This window comes from Herpailurus yagouaroundi, unplaced genomic scaffold (assembly GCF_014898765.1).
Source record: "Herpailurus yagouaroundi ecotype Mexico unplaced genomic scaffold, PumYag 180, whole genome shotgun sequence".
Classification (NCBI taxonomy): Eukaryota; Metazoa; Chordata; class Mammalia; order Carnivora; family Felidae; genus Herpailurus; species Herpailurus yagouaroundi.
In genome coordinates, this window is record NW_024412411.1 from 4,860,944 (window position 1) to 4,880,812 (window position 19,869).

General features: G+C 54.5%; 1 protein-coding gene across 7 annotated transcripts in view; it reads right to left on the reverse strand.

Annotated features, from left to right (window-relative positions):
• Positions 1 to 19,869, reverse strand: part of GDPD5 (glycerophosphodiester phosphodiesterase domain containing 5) — an 87,888-nt gene that overhangs the window by 63,483 nt on the left and 4,536 nt on the right. Inside the window, exon 1 of one of the 7 annotated variants that reach the window (XM_040489383.1) lies at positions 5,111 to 5,132. The exons of the other annotated variants lie outside the window; for them this stretch is intronic. The gene's annotated coding sequence lies outside the window, so the exon portion shown is untranslated. Of the gene's footprint in view, positions 1 to 5,110; positions 5,133 to 19,869 lie in introns of those variants that run through there. 7 annotated transcript variants of the gene reach the window in all.

The following is a 19,869-nucleotide window of genomic DNA, read 5'->3' on the forward strand; positions in this document are numbered from 1 at the left end:
CTGGGAGAGGCTTTCCAAATCTGGGGAACTCGTCTTTCTGCTGAATTTGCCCCACTGGTGAGATCTGGACCTCCCCTCAGCCCACACACCTGCCAGAGCAAGGGTTGTCTCTGCTCCACCCCTCCTTGGGGCTTAAAACACATGAGCACTTGGCCCCTTGTGGACACATTCTAACCTGTCTGCCATTTATAAGGAGAGACCCCATGGGGCCTGCAGGAAACCAAGGGCCCCCTCTCATACATGTGCTAGCACATGCACAAACACACAGAGGCAGACATACACAAACTTAGAGCACATATTCACAGGCAGACCCAGGCAATACACATGGACACGTGAATACACACAGGCTCATGGAGGCACACGCAGGTGTAGACAGGCCCATAGCTGTAGCACTCTGGGAGCAGTGTGGTCTTCTGCTTCCCTCGCGGACACCATGGGTGCCAGGAGTCAAGGTCAGCTTGGCTGGAGCTCAGGGTTGTCTCTCACAGCTGCATGCAGGGCAGGGGCTGGGGCGGGAGGAGACAGCAACCGTACTTGCTGTGCTGTTTCGACCCTTCCTTCCCTCTCAGTTTCCATAAACTCTTCCTCTGGGAAGCCCTCGCTCTCAGTGCTAGGTGGGGAGGTTGCCCCCGAAGGGGATCCTGCCTGGATCCCACCCCAATCGTTCCCTTGGGCCCCTTCTCACGTGTAAGGGAAGGGCTGGACCGGCCCCATCACAAGCTCAGAGCTTTTAGGGTCAAGACCAACTCCCTTTTCCCAGCGCTAGTCCAGCCTTGCCTCCACATAGCAGCTCAAATCCCTCTCCCGAGTAATCCTTGGCAGATCCCTTTCCCAGATGCAGCACCAGCATCAGAGATTATCGCTCAGCACCGGAGGGCCCATCTAATCCTCAGGACAGCCCTGCTGGGGTTGGTGCGCTCCTGCTCCTTTTACAGGTGAGAGACAAGGTGACTTTCCCAAGACCACATAGCTGCTAAAGAGCCCCTTCTTCTCTTTCCTTGAAATCAGGTTCCTGACCTCCAAATCCACGACCTCCCTCAGGAGGGAGCACTGGCCTTAGAGAGTGGCTGGGGGGAGGCTTCGGGGGTGGAGGGTGGAGGATCTCGTAGGGAGGAGCCCTGCACCCGAAGAGCACCTGTTCCTGTCAAACTGAATCAGAGGCAGCCCTCAGTGCCACTACACCTGCTGCAGCCATGTGGCCAGCTTGAGGCTGGATCCTTTGCTAACTTGCTGTGGCATTTGGAGCAAGTCACTGGGCCTCAGTTTCCCAATCTGTAATGTGAGCGGGGTGGACACTACAACCCCCGGGATCTGTTCCATTTGGACCCTGTGAAGCTGCACACTAGGCAGGGGTGTTGGAAGGGGAGACCATGAGGGTGGCGGGGGGGGGGGGGGGGCCCCCCCCGGGGGGGGGGGGGGGGGGGGGCGTCCCCCGCAGATGGGGCTGAGGCATGAGGAGGAGGCCATTGAGAGTTCTCTGGCCCTGCCAGCTTCCCTAGGGTTGTCTGCTAGGCTCTTCCAGACCCCTCTGCCAAGGCAGGCACCCTCCCACCCTTCCATCTCCCCTTGCAGCAGAGAAAAATTGCAAAGTGTCCAATATACTAGAAGGGGAGAAAAGGCAAGTGAGCGTGGTTATGCTCATCACATGCAAAACCGATGCAAACGCCCTGGGCAAACACGTGGGCACGAGTCCCATCATTCCTGCCCTCTCCCCATACCCCCTAAGTCCAGTACCTCCCCCAGTTCTGCTGGTCACACCTCAGAAGTGGCTCCCTCATTAGGGTACTCCAGCCCTTCATATCTCTGCCTGAGAAACAGCCAAGAACTCTCTGGGAGCCACAGGATCAAATCCCATCCGCAAAACTTTTCTCAGCCTGGCCTCCATTCACTTTCCCAGCCCCCCTCCCCCACCTCACCTCAGGGGAGCCCCTGCCACCAGGAGCTAAGTCCAGGCCTCAGGAACTTTACGCTCCACACCTTTACACAACTCGTTCCCTTTGCACAGAGGGCCCTCCCACTTGGCCCTGCTTGTTGAATTCCTATAGATCCCTCAATACCCAAATGAGAAATGCTACAGTTCATCGAATTGGCTTCCGCATTGGGAATCAGGTCTTAAAATCAGCACATCATGAGTAAATTGCATACGGTCACCCTTGACTATATATAGCTATCGCTTATATGCAATGCCTAGTCACCGTTCTAGACAGCTCCCGTGTTTTGACTTACCTAACTCTCACAACTGTGGCAGACTGTATTTTCAAAGACAACTGCAACAGTAGCTTTCACCCCACATGCGCCTCCTACAATGTTCCTAGGGAGAGGTAGGGTTTAGGCTACCCCCACTTGAATCTGGGGGGTGCTTGAGAGTAATGGCAGAAGTGACCCTACGAGACTCCCAAGGCCAGTTCATCGAATGCGATGCAGCTTCTGTGGAGTTCACTGGGGTACCCCTGCTGGAGTGTTGGGCCACCATGTAGACAACCTGACTGCTCCGAGGCTCCCAGAGGAGCTCACAGATGGAAACGAAGCCCGGAAACTACATAAAGATCAAGAGAGGCCCAGCCAACCTCCACCTGCCCCAGCTCCTCATTGCTGTAGCCATCATCTGGCTTATAACCATGTCAGAAACACTGAGCCAGAACCACTTGGGTGAGCCCATTAAAAAAAATTTTTTTAACGTTATTTTTAAGAGAGAGAGAGACAGAGTGTGAGTGGGGGAGGGGCAGAGAGAGAGGGAGATACAGAATCCGAAGCAGGCTCCAGGCTCTGAGCTGTCAGCACAGAGCCCAACACGGGGCTCGAACTCACAAACCGTGAGATCATGACCTGAGCTGAAGTTGGACGCTTAACCGACTGCGCCACCCAGGTGCCCCTCAGCTGAGCCCATTTTAGATTGCCAAGCTATACAAACTGAGATAATAAAATGGTTGTTCTTATATAAAGTCACTGAATTGCAAGGCGATTTGTAATAACAGTCACTGGAACATCGTTATCCCCACTTTAGGGAAAAAGAATCAGAGGCAGACAGGTTAAGCAATTTGGCCAAGATCACAGAGCAGAGTCAGGCAATTGGCAGAGTCAGGACTGGAACACAGGCAGTTTAGCCCCAGAATCCACACTATTTACTGCTACACCACGCTAACTGCCTTCGAGGTCGGCTTGGTCTCCAGGCCCACAGCAGGCCTCGGGGAGTGTTTGCTGAATAGATGACTAGGGAAGGAATAAGCAAATGAACAGGTGAGTGAAAGCAGAGTGTGAGCTCCCAGGTGCAAGGCAGGACTTCAGACAAGCCTGAACCATGCAAAGGAGTCCGACACGAGCCCCTCATCGCTGGGGCAGTGCTGCTGTCCACAGCCCTGGGAGAAGGTGGCCATCAGAGAAGCCCAGCTGATGCTACCTGCCTCTGGCCCTGTACAGAGGAGCCTGAGATGCTCCTCTCCCTGCTCCCTGCCTCCCCCAGACCTGCATGCCACAGGATTACACACAGGCCCCTGGAGAGCCAGTCCCACCTGAGGACCAGACCTATGGATCCTGGAGACCACAGCAGGAAAGTCCCTGGGCCAGAAGGCTGGAGACCTTAGTTTAATCCTGCCATGGCCACTGTCTGATTGTGCAGACTTGGGCAAGTCTCTGCCCCTCTGTGGGCCCAGGTGCTCCCCCACTCCACTGCTGTAAGATTCACCAGATGCTGAGCTGGCCTCGTAGAAGGGGGTTAAGGTGGGCTTGGCATGTGGATCCCCTAAACCCCAAAAGCTATCTGTCCCAAGATGGAAAGTGCATGATGAGAATGAATCCCCCCACCCCCACTTCACTGTCTTGCCGTGCATTTCTACACGCACAATTTCTAATCCCTGCAGCCCCTCCCCCCACAGGCACAGCAGTAAGGGGCGAAGGACTCAGACCCACAGCTCAAGTGATGCTAGAAGCCAGGGTCCAAACCAGGCCCGCTCACCTCCCAAACCCCCACTCTTCACAGTAGCAAGAGGTGACGCAACCACATGTCCAGTGGCAAACAAATGGATAAACGTGCGGTATGCATGCACCCTGTAATATTATTCAGCCGCTAAAAAGGGAAGGAAACCTTGTCACATGCTACAACATGGACAAACCATGAGGACATTACGCCGAGTGAAATAAGCCAGTTGCAAAAAGACAAACACAGTGTGATCTCACGTATATGAGGTATTTAGAGTAGTCAAATTCCTAGTGGGATGCAGGTTGCCAGGGGCTGGGGGCTGGCGACTGGGGGGCGGGGGCGGAAGGGAGAGTGGCAGTTTCCTGGGTATTGCAGTCTTGCTAGTTGAAAAGTTCTGGAGATCTGTTGTGCAACAATGTGAATAAAGTGAACACTACTAAGCTGTACCCTTGAAAGTTATTAAGATGCTGGGGGGCCTGGGTGGTTTAGTTGGTGAAGTGTCCAAGCCTTGATTTTGGTTCAGGTCATGATCTCACGGTTTATGGGTTTGAGCCCCATGTCGGGCTCTGCACTGGCAGCATGGAGCCTGCTTGGGATTCTCTCTCTCTCCTTCTCTGTCTGCCCTTCCCCTGCTCGCTCACTCTCTCTCTCTCAAAATAAACTTAAAAAAAATTATTTAGATGGTAAATTTTAAGTCATGTGTATTTTAGCACAGCTGAAAAAAAAATCCCCCACTCTTGGGGTAGAGAGGGAGATTACAAGGGCTTTAGGGAGGGGAGTCCAGGCAGGCTCCACGGAAGGCGGGGGGGGCTTTGAGTTGGGCAGGATTTGGGTAAGTGCAGATGGTTCTGGGGCACTACAGGCTCCCACCTTTGGCCCCTGCTTCCCTCCTTCTCTCCTAGGACCTGGCTGACTCCGTCCCCCAGCCCACAACAGCCCTTCAGAGCTGCACACCAAAGCAGTGCCCAAAGGGGAGCAGGCACTGGAAGAAAGAAGGGATTTCTTAAATACCTACTATGTGCTCCCAGCCCACTTGCTTCATGACCCCTATCCTTCTGGGGCACAGTCTTCCCATCTGTACAACCGAAGGGTGACCCAGGATTCCTCCCAGTTCTCACACTGGCAATAATCTCTGAGGGGAGAGGGAGGTGGGAGGCACCAAGGACCTGCAGAGAGGGGGACCAGGACACTCACTGTTCAAAAGTCCAGGAATCTGGTGCTGTGGCCTCGTGATCCTGCCCCAAGCAGCTTCTGTCCACTTCACAGAAGGGGAATCTGAGCCCCAATGGGATCTGGTTTTGTTCCAACTCAACAAACAGGTGCCTGCACCTACTCTGTTTGTGACAGGATCACAATTCCTCTTCCCAATCCAGTCCTGGAGTAACATAAAGGAAAGCACAATTCGTGGCACCTGGGCGGCTCAGTCAGTTAAGCATATGACTTCAGCTCAGACTATGATCTCACAGTTCATGAGTTCGAGCCCCGCGACGGGGCTCTGTGCTGACAGCTCAGAGCCTGGAGCCTGCTTAGGATTCTGTGTCTCCGTTTCTCTCTGCCCCTTCCCTGCTGTGCTCTGTCTCTCTTTCTCTCTCTCTCTCTCTCAAAAATAATCATTAAAATAAAAATGAAAAAAAAAAAAAGTAAAGCACAATTCAGTGCACCAAGACAAGTCCTCCATGCCTAGGGCTTTCTCCAGGAATTGAGACTCTCACCTCTCCCCTGACTCAGGAATCTTTTGCCCCCAGAAGGAACGAGGTGGGACAGTCCTTGGTTCCAATCTCAGCTCTGCCAAGTACTAGCTGGACATCATCCGTATGATGTCCATGAAGACACCTCCCAGCTGCACCCCTCTGAGGGTTGATGAGGCACAGGCACAAACACAGAGCCCAGCAGGGTCTGGCATACAGTAGGCACTCAATAAATGGCCACCATCGACAGCTCTCTCCTTGAAGACAAAGCCATTTTCGTGGCTCTGTTTGCTCCTCTCAGAGGCCAGTTTGTTTGTTTGAACACTTCCCAGAGAGCTTTTTCCCCCAGGAACACTGGGTGATGCTCCCTAGCCAGCCCCAGGGACGAGACGGGAGGAGCAATGAGCCTCACTGATGGAAAAAAAATCAAATCATCATCACGTGGAAACAAGAGAGAAGTCCTGGGGAAGCCCGTGGTGGCCCCAGCACCCTTCACCCACCTTCTCCCTCCTCCACCCAGGAGGACCCACAATGGCCCCAGATCCCGCTTAATAGGCCCCTGGGCCAGGCTGGGAGGCCTGATGCGATCCGGCTGCTACTTAAATCACACAAAGCCTTCTATTCTTAGCTGAGCAGGGGCCTAGCTCCTTGCCAGCTGCCGGTCAGCTCTGTCAGCCCCGTGGTGCAGGCCTGGGGGTCAATCGTGACCACAAGGAGGTGTCAGGCGGCCCTTGACCTTCCTGAAGCCTGAGGCCTGCATGAGGGGGGCTGCAGAGCACAGCCCTGAGGCCGGAAAGGAAGGTGAGGCTGGGTTCTCTGCCCTGGGCCACTGGCCTGCACCCCAGGCCACCCTCCTGCAGAGCCCCCAAGCACCCACTATGTGTCACTTGTGCTTTTTTTTCCCCAGTAGAGTTTTATAGGGCATTTCTCACCAGAGTCTCACAACCCTGAGAGTTAGGTATCCATGACCTCCCTTTTACGGGGACGGGGAGACTGGGGACTCACCCTGGGCCACTGGCAAATACGCAGAATCACACCTCACACCCAGGGCTGCCTGGCTGCAGAGCGTCGCCTGTCCCAACAGGAAGGTCCCCCACACCTGCTGACCCAGAAGCTCCTCTGCTGGGGTCATCGGTGTGAGAACACGTCTAAGCTGCACTGACCTTTTCAAGGAGCTGAACAGAAGTTTTCTTTCTCCTGCTTAGACACCACATCATGCCTCCAAAGTCCTGATTTCTTTGCTCTGGGCTATAATTAGATCCTCCCTGAAAATCGGTGGCCTACTATGTGCCCGGCACCTTCCGGGATGTCCCACCTGCTGGGGGTTTTGATCTGACCTCGTGAGGTTGGTCTTGTCGTCAGCATTTTACAGACGAGGCCGTGTCACAGATCTAAGGTTGCACGAGCCCTGCACGGAGCTGGACAGAAACCGGGGTGTGTCAGGCCTTTTTAAGATGGGGGAGAACTGCTGCTTATGTTTACTGGCTCTTCTTTCAATAAACTGCTTAAGTTTACGTTCCCGTTCCATGATATCCTTCCCCCTGCCGGCCCCCTCCTCCCTGCCCCCGTGCCAGCCCAAGCAGAGCCAGCATCTGTGATCCCTCTGGGTGCTGGCTGAGTCCAGCTGTCTGCCGGGAGACCCCCTGCTGGGGCCGGGACACCATGTGGGAGCCTCTCAGGAACAAGGGCATTGAGAGGGACCCTCAGAACTCTGGGAGAAGAGATGCTGGGCAGAGCCCAGTCCTGTCCCCCTGCGCCTCATCGTGGGCACAGTGGCTGTGACCAAGGATTATGCGTGACAAGGTGTAGGCCCCCCGAGAGCAAGCAACTAAGCCCTGCTGAAATAAAGCAGCATCCACACCACCAGAGATCTGAGTCGTCCCGACTGACACGTCCTGGCACCAACTGGGAAGTGGAGGGGATGGGCGGGGGGGGGGGAAGGGGAGGGTGAGGGGAGGGTGACTGTCTTGTTCTGCCCACGGGCCCCAACCACTCCCCTCCCCACCAGCTACCCAAGGACACAGGCCTGTAGGTGGGCAGGCCCTGTTGGACCCCAGCCCTGTGAACAGGACAGGTAAGCTGGGGAGGGGGGAGTTCCTCACATGTGTTCCCCACCCTTCGCTAGAGACCAGGACCCAAAGCCCTGCAGGCGTCTGGGAAGCAGCTGGGGAGGGGGCGGTATCTGGTCCAGCCCCCAGCAGACAGGACTGGCGGTGCTGTCTCTCCTCCTATTGGAATGCACGCAGACACTGGAGTGTAAACACAGCCCTGGCCTGCATGTGCTCCTTGTACATAATTCATGGGCTCCTATGGCTTTGGCCTGGATAAAATGTACTCAGCAGGAGAAACCTGCATGGAAAATGGTATGCGGTGCCCAGGGAGCACTTCCAGGAAAGGAGTGAGTGGGCCAGAGGCCTGGGAGATGATAGTGGGCAAATAAACGTTATTTACAAGACTGGTTTCCACATGTGTGGGATAAGTTAGTTGCCTACACACTTTCACAGACTACAGCTCAATGAATCTTCACAAAAGGTCAGTGTGGAAATTACTATGATTCCCATTTTACAGATGAGGAAACTGAGGCTCAGGGGTGAAGTAACTTACCCATTTTCCCAAAGAAGGAAGAAGCAGAACTTCCTACCCTGCGCCAAACAGCTTCAGGTACACAACCCGCAACCACAGGCTGGCTCGACTCCCCTTACCCCCCAATTACAGCCTGGAGCCTTAGAAGAGCCAGCAAGCAATGAGGACACTGAGGCACTTCATCCTGAGCCCAGTGCCCAACTGCTGAAGAAAGACAGCGGGGAGTGAATTCCAGCAGCAGAGCCAGCTTGACCTCCGCCCCGGCCAACGGGCTGCCCCCTGTGCAGGGAGCCTCTGGCCCCTGCCCAGCTAGGGCAGCCCAGCGGACCTCGGGCTAGAGGGGAAATGCTCTGGGTCTTGCCCTGCACACACATCAAGAATCCCTGAGAGTCCTTCAAGGCTGGAGGGGAAGTGCTAGGTGACGTTGACTGACATGAGCACGAGCCCCTCAAGGTCCAGAGAGGGGGAACCACTTGTTCAAGGTCCCGCAGTAGAAGAGTCTGGCCAGTCCACAAACTGGGCACCGCCGGGTGCCAGACACACTGGGATGAATGCGACATACTCTGCTGGTGTTCGGACCCTCATGATCTGCCTCAGGTAGCTTCTCCAGCCCCTTTTACAGACGAGGCCATGTCACAGATCTAAGGCCCCATCTCCATCTCCAACAAACCGCCTTTCCTCCCTCTTCCCCCACCACCCTGGCTCCTTACAGCACCCCAAAGACGTAACCCACCCGTTGCCACCTTTATACCTTTGCTCAGGCTCCTGTCTTCCCAGGATGCTTGCCCACCCCCGCACCTCCCACTATAACCTCTGTGCTTCTTTGCAGAGCCTCACTCAAGATCTCCCAGCTGCCCTTGCCCACTCCCCCCCTCCTTGCCTCCTCTGAGCCTCCCCACACTCCTGACCTCCCTGACAACATCTGTTCACTCTGCCCAGGGTAACTGTTCCTGGAACTGGCTCACTCACACCCCTCAGGACCTGGGACTAAGGCCCCCGACGAAATGAACTTCACACACCCACCCACCACAAAGACCCTGAACAGTTCAGAAGAACCACTTATTCCTTTTAAGGCTTGTATTTGTCTTTCTTTAAAAACCCTTCGTGGGCACGGGGAAATGAAATGGAAGGTTCTTAGTCAGACGCATCTTGGCATTTCCAAATGCTGGCTCTGTGCCTGGCACACAGTAGATGTCTGAGATATGGTCGCGTGGTGGACGAAAGAATAAAAATATCTCCACCTTGCACTTCCTCCCGCTGCCTGAACCTCCGCCATTATTATCAATTCTGTCCTGGGGCTAAACCATGTTCCCTGTGATCCTCTTTCAAAATGCAAACAGCTGTGGGCAAGAAAGAAGCTCTAGCTGGAGGCTTCCGGTACAAAATGAGAAAGTACGGGTTTGCTGATGTGGCTCTTCCCAAAGTGTTCTCTCTAGGCTATTAGTCCCAGACCCTGCTTGGTGACAAAGGAGTTGCATGCTGAAGCAAGCCTGGGAGTTGGGAAAGGCTGGCTGCCTACTGCACCACCTGTTGGGAGACTAATTTACATCAACACATTAAAAGCCCTGAGAAGTCCTGTTTCGATTTATGTGACCTAGCATTTCTCGAATTTGTATGCTCATGCGTCCCGGGACCCTTACCCTAGCCGGGAACTAGGGCTCCTCAGAGCAGTTTGGGAAGTGTGGACTGGATGGTGTGAGCAGGTCCACTGCAGGCCGAGGTATGTGTGCTGAAAGGGTGTTTGTGTCTGGCATACAGCCAAGGCCACATTTCCTCGTGCTGACCATTGTACAGAGGCACAGGTCTGGCCTAAGCCATCACCAGTGATCTTTTGTGACAGAAGCAGAAAATGAATGGGGCATCATACAGCTTACAGATGGAGGACAGAGGAGAGGGAACAGGTGACAGGCCAGGCTGGAGACCTGAGTTCCCATTGCAATTCCGTGCTCACTGCTGGCTACTGGGCAGGAGACCTCATCTTGCTGAGCTTTGCTTTAATCATCCGCAGAACCGGGCTAAAGCCATTCTCAGGGCTGTTGTAAAGACTCGGTGTGGTAATGCACTCAGAGGCAGATCATAAACTGTAGGTCCTGTACTGGCATTTGCTATGTACACATCATTATTTCCCTGCGTGCACTGCCAGGAGGGTGTGGTCATGTCTTGACTGATCACAAGCCACTGCAGAAGTCCTCCATCAGGACGGATGGACGGATGGATGGATGGAATCCCTAGCAAGACCCAGAATCAACAATGGCTGTTGAATGACTGAATGAATGAACGAACAAACCAATTCCAATAAGTTCGGTTGTCCCATTTCTTAGCCCCTACCCTAACTGGTAGAAGCAGTAAATCAGGAAAGACACATGGTACGCGAGGGAAGAAAGGTGGTGGACTGCTGGAGGCAGCAGAATGAAGGTCAAGGTGAGAAGAGCCAGAAACCTGCAAAAGCAGACCCTACGGCAGTCCAGCAGGCACAGCAGCCCAGGGTCACTCGGCTCAGGGCCAGCAGGGTTCAGTGCTCCCAGCACCACAGTGAGTGCTCGCAAGGCCCTTCCTGGAGAGGTTAACCATGTCGGCATTGTGCAGGGAAAGGAAGTGATCAATCCTTTTCACAAGGTTTCCAACCCAAACTATGAAAGGGTTGTTTTTAAAGGGGATGAGGGAGAAGGAAGCTTTAGGGACACAAGCCTTGGCTGCCTGGAAAAACACTTACATTTTTATACAAACTTATCAACATAGTCATGCACAGGACAAACATTTTTAAAGTGCCCGCTGCGTGCCAGGCAAGTGCTGGTAGGCAGTTGGGCGGGGGAGGGTATACTCAGGGCCTCATCAGACAGCAGCAGACAGCATCACACGTTGAAGACTGGATAAACGAGGTGTCGGGTCACTTGAGGACAGAAAGGGAAGTGCTGGAGGAAAAAGCCACACACAGGAAGTCTGGAGGACCAGGCTAGATCACCGTGTGACCTCAGGCGAATCACCTTCCTTCTCTGAGCCTCCATTTTCCCATCTTATAAAGTGGGGCTGATGATAAATATCACGAAAACTACTATATTGCACCAGGCACTGGGCCAGTGGTCATAGACTTTATCTCACCTAGTGTGCACAGCCAGCAAGACAGCCGTTGCTATTTGTTGTGGGGAATGACTGTCCCTTCCACAGATAAGCAAACTGAGGCTCAGCTGGTTACTCACTTGCTCGAAGGCAGAGAGTTGGTGGGAGCTGGAATTTAAACCTGGGTTTGTCAGATTCCAGAGCTCACCCTCTCCTGCCCTCCCAGACGAGTCCCACGCTGCCTCTCACTGATTGCCGTGAGGATTCAGTGACATTGTGGATATCAAAGTGCTTTATAAAGGTAAACTATTAGGTGTCCAAAGCCACCAAGAAATGAGTCTTGATTCCTCTGTGAAACCAAACGCTGAAGTTCACAGGGGCATTCAGAACTCAGGGCTCCCGGGCTCCTAACCCCTCTGCCTCCTCCGTTCCTTGGCCAACTTCTTCCCAGAGCCCCATCCCAGGCTGCAAACAGCCTTGCTCAGACCACCTGGCTCCCCTGCGCTCCACGCTGCCGAGGACCTAGAGGGCACATGAGGCCTAGAGGGCACATTCTGCCACGGGGGCTCCGCAGAATCAGGAGCTCCAGGCTCCTTCGCCACTCCCCGCAGACAGGCTGTGGGGCCTCGGGGCCAGTCTCCTCATCTCTCTGAGCCTCGGGTTCCCCCCACACCATGAGGGATTAAAGCAGACTTCATGTGGGAAAAGATATTCTCCAAGGTGGGACTCAAGAAACGTGACTGACCTTTAGCTGGGTGAGTGCAGTGGGGTGGGTAGGAAGAGATTCAGGCTCTCAGAATCCCCGAAGAGGAGGGTACTTACCCCATCCACCAGAAATCCCCCATCTAACCCTGAAATCACTGCCTGTCCTTGGGAGCCCTGGTCGGAGAGTGGACTTGGCTCTTAACACCACCGGCCACCAGCAGGACCCTAATCTGCTGGCTTCCCAGGTTGGCTGGGGCCCAGGTCGGGGAGAGGGAGGAAAATGGTCTTTAGGCAGAACCGCATACATCTTCACCGGAGAGAGCTGAGCCCCAGGCACAGACATCCTCACTGTGGCCCAGAGAGGCTGCTAACTGGCTTCAGGCCACACAGCAAGACGGGCCAAGTGGGTACCAGGACCCAGGCCTTCTAGGCCCAGCTCAGGGCTCTCTCCACTGCCCCAGAGTCATCCCTTTGGGAACATGGATTGAGCACAGAAAGGAAGAGAAGTGTGAACAGTCAGGATGATGCACCCACCCCCACTGCACGGTGGTCAGGAGGCGCTGGCCATTGACAGCTCGGCCCCCAAGCCACAGGGTGAACACCAACACGCAGCCTCAGTGCAGGTACTGACGGGGCACATTTGTATAGAGCACGGACTCGGGCCTCTGCAGAGCCCTCAACAGGGAGGAGGTTCTAGTTACAGCACAATGGATCTCAGTTGAACACAAGAAAGAACTTCCTGAGGCAGCATTAAAAAGGGACAAAGACAGCAGGATGAGGATGACTGTGGAGTCTCCTCTAAAGTAGAAGATGCAATCTCGTCTGTTACGTCATTTTCGCTTCGAAACAGATCTGGAAGGGAAGTGCTACGGCCCTCATTTTACAGGTGAGCAACTGAGGCTCAGAGAGGTTAAGTGACCTGCCCAGTGTCTTCAAAGTTCTGGTCAAGAGAGGCAGAGCTGGGCTTCAAAGCCAGGACTGACTTGGCAACCTGCACACCTCCCCTCATTGCCACACCCACCTTGGGCCTCTATGCCCGAGCCTCCTCAGACGCCCAGGGGTGTGTTATGGGTGATGCACAGCATTCCCGTCAGGGAGGCGAGGGAGTGCTCAGAGGCGGCCAGCTGCAAAGAAAGGGCTCTGCGTTCTAGGTCTGCCCAGCTGTCCCCAAGACACCATCGCTGGGGGCCTCATGGGTGCTTTCCATGCAATGGACCCCGACAGATTTTCCATCTGCCCATGCCTCCAGCGCCCTGCTTGGCAGGAACCTCACGCTCTCCCCAGATCCCACATCCAGGCACCCCTTCACAGGGCCTTGTAGTGTTGGCCCAGCACCCCCTGCATCATCTGTCCCAGGCCTGCCTGGCCCCACACTCCTCTCACCTGGTCTACATAGGCTCTCTAGAGCCACCTGAGCTCCGGGTGGTGTGGCTCATTCTGGGTATTAAAGGCTGATGTCAGAGCCACTATTGGCCGCCCAGCTCTAAGGACAGCATGTAAAGTGGCTACCCCAGAGCCACCTGAGCTCACCTGACACCAACCTACCCATAACCTTTGCCTCACTCCACAGATAAGGCTCTCCCTGGCAAGGCCACTCTGGAAGCTACCCACAGCCTGATTTGGGGGATGAGACATGGACCAAGGCAGGCCTCTTGGGTCCCTGACTTCTCTGCGGCAACAGGGTGGAGGAGAAGCCTGACTCCTCCAGCCACACTCAGCACTTTGCATGTCACGGCCCCAGCCCTGTGAGTACTTACCCCAGTCCACAGATGGGGAAACGGAGGCTTGACAGAACGAGAAGCCATTTCTCCCAGGACATGGTTTGCAGCAGAGGACTGGGGCGGGGGGAGGGGCAGATGGCTGACAGGTGAGGGTCCGCAGTGTGGCAAGGCTGCACGACACTATTATAACCTTGTCACTGGAACAGAGTCTAGACTGAGGGTGGTGACAGTCCCTGCCCCATACTGATGGTCCAGCCACGCTGTGAGTTCTGGGCTCCCACTATATTATTTGTGATCACGGTAAAGGCTGTCATTTGCTGGCTGCTCCCTGCTCGCCAGGGACTATTCCTGGTACTTCGCATTTGTTCGCTCATTTGCTCATCACAACAACCCTCTGAGTACTCTCCGTTATCCCCATTTCATAGATGAGGAAATCAAGGCCCAAGAGACTAGGGGCACATTGTCTAGTTTCCCCGCCTCTATGGCAGAGTCAGGATTTTAGGAGAAAGTCTGGTTTTGGAGCCTGTGTTCTAACCACTACCCCACACTGCCTGACAAAGAGGGACAGAGACACAGGTTGTTCGGGTGATCGGGCTGGAGAAAACTCAGAGCCAGGTCCTCTCAGGACCCGTGGGGATGGAACTGGACACAGTGGCAGGCTCGGTGGGCAGGGGCCTGGGCACCAATCTCCAAGGGGTACTAAGGCACTGGAATGCTTTGGTTTGTCTCCGGTGTAGGGGCCAACACCCCCTTCACAAGGGATATGCCCAAGTAACAAGAGATGATCCTTCAACTGAATCCTAAGGCGGGTGGCTACCAGACTCCACGGCTGTTGATCGATGGAATGAGGAATACGTCCTGTTTGCCACTCTGGGTCCACTCCCCGCCCTGCTGGGGGCCCGGAAGGCTGATCTTAGTGGACTGCATTGGGCTCCGTGCCACGGGATTCTGGGTAGGTTCACCCAGTGGGAAGCCCCAGTGGGAGACTGGAGGAAGGAAGAGAGAGAGTTGAGATTTCTCCCCCCTGGGTCTCCTGAGCTGACCAGTTCCCTTTACTGCAGGCCACGGCCCTGGTCCATATCACTGACCGCTTCCTCCCCTTGCAACTTCAGCCCCCTTCAGCCCTGAATGGCTCCCAGGGGCTGTGAGCCCTGGGTGCTGCACACTCCTTTGTTGGTTTGCCACACCCCTATTTATTGCCGGAGCAGTTCATCTTGGGCTGATACTCTCTCTCTCTGGCTGGGCCAGAGCAGGGGAGATCAAGCACTGCCACCACCAATGACCCCCTTTCTGCAGCCTTCTCCCCAAACAGCCCTCGGAATCTCTTCTAAATAACCATGGAACAAATGATTAAAGCAGAGCAGTTTACAGGGGTGCCGTTACTGTTACTATATACACAGGCCTCCATTGTCTCAGCCTGGGCCTGGCCCAGCACACGGAGCAGGCTGGAGGCCAGGGCAGGACCAGACCAGGGAAGGAAGGAGCAGGAGGCAGAGTTCGGCTCTTATGGAGGACAATCGACGACGGTTCCTGAGTGTATACAGCAGGCACTAAGCTTTATACACTAAGCACTTCATTTACTTCTCACAACAGCCCACGAAGTGCATCCTATTCATGCATTTTACAGAAGAGAAAACTGGGGCTCAAAAAGCTGAAATGACTCACCCAGGGTCATACTGCCGGGAAGTGACAAAGACAGGACTCAAATGCCAGCTTTTCCGCCGGCAAAACCCATGCTGGTAACTGCCTTGAAATAATTTCATTGAACTGGCTTCCAACAGAGGCAGCTGACTTAAATGGGGTCAGTTATTGGTGAGGGCCAGACAGAGGCCTTCAATGTCTCCCCCATACCCTCCCCTAGATGGAAGGGAAAAAAAAAAAAAATCTCACATTCTTCCGTTCTCCCAGGTGGGACGGGGCCCCAAGCGGGCGGTGCCAACGGGTGTCCAGGTTGGAAAAACAAGCAGATTCAGACAAAGCTTCATTGTGAAGGAGGGCCCGATGCTTTGGCCATTAAAACAAATCCCAGCAAAACAAAATGCCTGCTGCCTTATCTTATCTCTTACAGAAGGGGGGCAGGAAAGGGCTCCAAGACAGGGTGTCGATACCTCCCCATACCAGCCTCCATCTAAGAGAGCCGGTCTCCGTGGTGGCAGCAGTAGGAAAGAGCACCCCGGCGGGGGGGAGTCCAGAGTCTAGGTGTAGCCCTGCTCTGCCACTGTCTGTGACCTTCTGCTGCACCAGTGCTGACGCTTTCTGTGCATGGCCTCGTGTGGTCTCCACAGCCATTTCAGAGAAAGATGATTGCTATTCCTATTTTCAAATGAGGACACCGAGGCTCAGAGAAGACACCCAGCTAGGCAGCAGAGGAGGGTTGGAACCCAGGCTTCTCAGACTGCAAAGTCTTTCCACTCCCCTGTTTCTCCAGGTGGGGAGGTCCCGGGAAGAGCGGTACCCCAAAGGAGGGAGCAGCCTGGAAGCAATGCGCTCCTTATCATGGGGCTGTGCAGGTATCATCCTGAGGATACTGAAGATGCATCCCACAGAGGGTGGTGGGTGGTTGTCAATCCTGGGGAGCTGACATCACCTAGGAAGCTTTAAAAACTGCTGAGGCCTTGGTTGTCAGCCCAGGCAGGACTATTAAAAGTTCCCTAACGATTCTTGGGGCGCCTGGGTGGCTCAGTCGGTTGAGCGTCCGACTTTGGCTCAGGTCATGATCTCACGGTCTGTGAGTTCGAGCCCCGCATCGGGCTCTGTGCTGACAGCTTAGAGCCTGGACCCTGCTTCAGATTCTGTGTCTCCCTCTCTCTCTGACCCTCCCCCATTCATGCTCAGTCTCTGTCTCAAAAATAAATAAATGTTAAAAAAAAAATTAAAAAAAAAAGTTCCCTAATGATTCTAGTGTGCAGAAAAATTTGAGAGTCATGGGCCCAGATGTGCCCACTAGAGCATCTTCTACCCTAAAGGCTCCCTACCCGCCTCTTGGAGAAAGGTTTATTATTCTGAGCCTATTTTACAAGAGGGACACAAAAATGGGCAAAACACAACGGATGAAGTCACGTCCCCAAGGCCCCACAGCCAACCACAAGTGCAGGCAGCAAGGGATCTCTGACTTCAGGGTGTCTCAGAGGCAAACTCCTTCAAGATACTTGGGGATCCTGGCTCTTGTCAGTGGAAGAAAACTTTCTCTTGGAGCCTCTTGGGTATGAGGATGAGACAAATTCTTCACAGCATTTTTTTTTTTTTAACTGAGTCCACTTATTTAAAAACCTAAAAGCTACAGGATTAATGCTGGAAGACACCTCTACTGGGTGTGAGCAAGGCCTGGTTGTTCTTTTCTCTAGGAGATTTGGTCCCAGGCCTGGGAAGGGCTGAGACTCTCAGACAGCCCACATTTCCTCCCTACCTGCCTCCCTCGTGCCCTCACAGCACAATGTCACAGATGGTGAGACAGCGTGTGGTTGGGGGGGGGGGGGAGAGGGAAACCTGTGGGGTCCAGCAGACGCACATGTGTGTGTTAAATGATATCTTCACACTCAGCTCTGGGAACACCACCTGCAGGAAGCCTTTCCTGACACCCTCCTCACCCAGCACTGGACAACCCCAGCCACACCCCCCACCCCCCACGCCTTCCCTGCCACATTCTGTCACATGCGGTGTTGTCGCTGCTTCTGAACCCTCCCCTCCCTACCAGGCCATCCATTCATTACACAGAGCAGCTGCCCTTAGCCTGGGACTCATTCCATAGGCCCTTCCTGAGCACCGGATCTCTGCCAAACTCCGTGCTAGGTGCTGGAGACAGAGCTAATGACAGCTGGCATGCATCGAGTGCTTATTGTGTGCTAGGTATTTTCTGAGTGCTTTGCATGTATAATTCATTTGCTCCTCACTACAACCTTATGCACCAGATGCTGTAATTGTCACCATTTTACAGACGGGGAAACTGTGGCCCAGAGAGATTAAATCACTTGCCCAAGTCACATGTCTAATAAGTATGTGCACTTGGCTGTGGTCTCAGCATGACTCTATATCACCATCCCTAAATGTTGATGGGACTGGCCCCACCCCAGGAGCTCACTCTTCACAATCTGGAAGTTTTGTATTTGTGTGCTTACTTGTTTAATGTCTGTTTTCCCCGCCATAGACCAAAATCTCCAATCAAACTACATTTTGGGTTTTTTTGTTTATTTGTTTGAAAATATTTATTTATTTTGAGAGTGAGAGACTGGGAGAGGGTGAAGGGGGAGGGAGAGAGAGAGGGAGGGAGAGAGAGAGGGAGGGAGACAGAGGGAGAGAGGGAGGCAGAGAGAGGGAGGCAGAGAGAGGGGGGAGGGAGAGAAATGGAGAGAGGGAGGGGGAGAGACGGAGAGGGAGGGAGGAGGGAGGGGGGAGACAGAGAGAGAGAGAGAGAGAGAGAGAGAGAGAGAGGGAGAATCCTAAGCAGGCTCCACGGTGTCAGTGCAGAGCCCAACTTGGGACGCGACCTCACGAACCATGAGATCATGACCTGAGCCAAAATGAACAGTTGGGCGCTCAACCAACTGAGCCACCAGGCACCCCTCAAACTACATTTCGCATGTGTCTGTATGAGATTGAGAGAGAAACATACACATGGACAACCAGACAGAGAGACAGGAAAACAGAGAGACCAAATGAACACTGCTTGCCTTTAAGAAGGACTCACTTTCTGCCGGGCATCTCCTACCTGGACTCAGATGGCCCCTCCCAATTGGGCCATTCCTGCTGCTGAAGCCTGAGAAGAATCAGGTCCCCAGATACCCTGGTGCTGCCCCGTGCCCGGAACTTAGCTCCGAGCCTTCCGTGTCTGACAGCTGCCTGCTCCCTGGGAAGGCGTGGGAATCTCAGCTCTCTGACAGAGTCCTCCTCAGGCAGCAAAGTGTCCTCCTCCGGCAAGTCTCCCTGCCACCTGGCACACCCTCCTGCCTGGCACCACTGGCTGGACCCTTTAATCAGCTTCTTCCCGAGCCACTTCCTCACAGGGCTGCCGAGGGGACAGGCAAGTGGTCTCAGGCCAACAGAGTACCTGCCTGTGTGCCGGGTCTGGCCGGGCACCTCACCCCTCTCATCTCACTGAACCCCCACAACACTGTTATTATCAGCCCCACGTTACAGGGAAGGACGCAGAGGTACAAAGGTTGAGCGGCTTGCCCAAGGGGCAGCTTGAACTGCCAACCAGGGGAATGCTGCTTTGTGCCAGGCACTCGGTCAGGAGGGGAGGACCGGGGTGGCGGAGAATCTAGTTCTGACAGGCTGGCGAGGGAAGCGGGCCCACACAACCCCTCTCCACAGACCACAGTCAGCGAGTGAGCGTGCGGATCTGCCCAGAAGGAGGCTTAGATTCTGCCTGCTTGGGAGGAGTCGTGGAAGCTTCTAGGAGGAGGCATCTTCAGGCGTGGCTAGAATCCTCGCTGCTCTACCCCCATGACCACCACAACAGGAAGAAGGGCCGGCCTCGGCCTACAAAGTTCTGGTGCCCAGTGAGGACTTGCCACCACCTGGGAGGCTGCGAAGGAAGGAGAGAAGGAGGTGCCCTGCCAATGACCCCACTGTGGCTGGGCCAGCCGGGCCCCAGCCCTGCCAACCTGGCCTGGCCCAGTCGGCTCCCAATCACAGGGTCTTCTCTGCCCAGCTAATGACCATGCTGCCAGCAGCTCAGGCCGCCACCCCCTTCAGTGGAGGCAGCAGCTAACTACAGAGCCTGCTGGCCCAGACGGTGGCCAGGCCAAAAATCACAGCTGCCCGTCATACCACATCCTCTGGCCCTGATTACTGTGGTCTCCTCCTCCACCTTCTAGAGTCACAGAGGACACTGCAGAAGGCTGCGGCTCTGGGGGCTCGGACACCACCCCACTCACCACAGACATGGCAAAACAGGACCACCGAGGGGGGCTGATTCACCTCACGTCGCATAGCCAGGGTCTGGATACCTGGCCCTCCCTTAGCTTTGAGAAGAAAGTTTCTTTCCAGGCTTTTTATATGCAAAGTATGCTCTCCAGGTACTCAGGTAGAGTGGAGGAGACAGGCGGCCTGTTCAGCCACTGAGAGGAGCTTGATTCCTCACTCCCCACTGTCTAGCTGTGCGACCTTGAACAAGACGACCGCGTACCTCTCTGAGCCCCAGTTTCTGGGTGATAACAGGAGCTACTTCCCAGAGTTGTGAATGAGAGTATCTACAAAG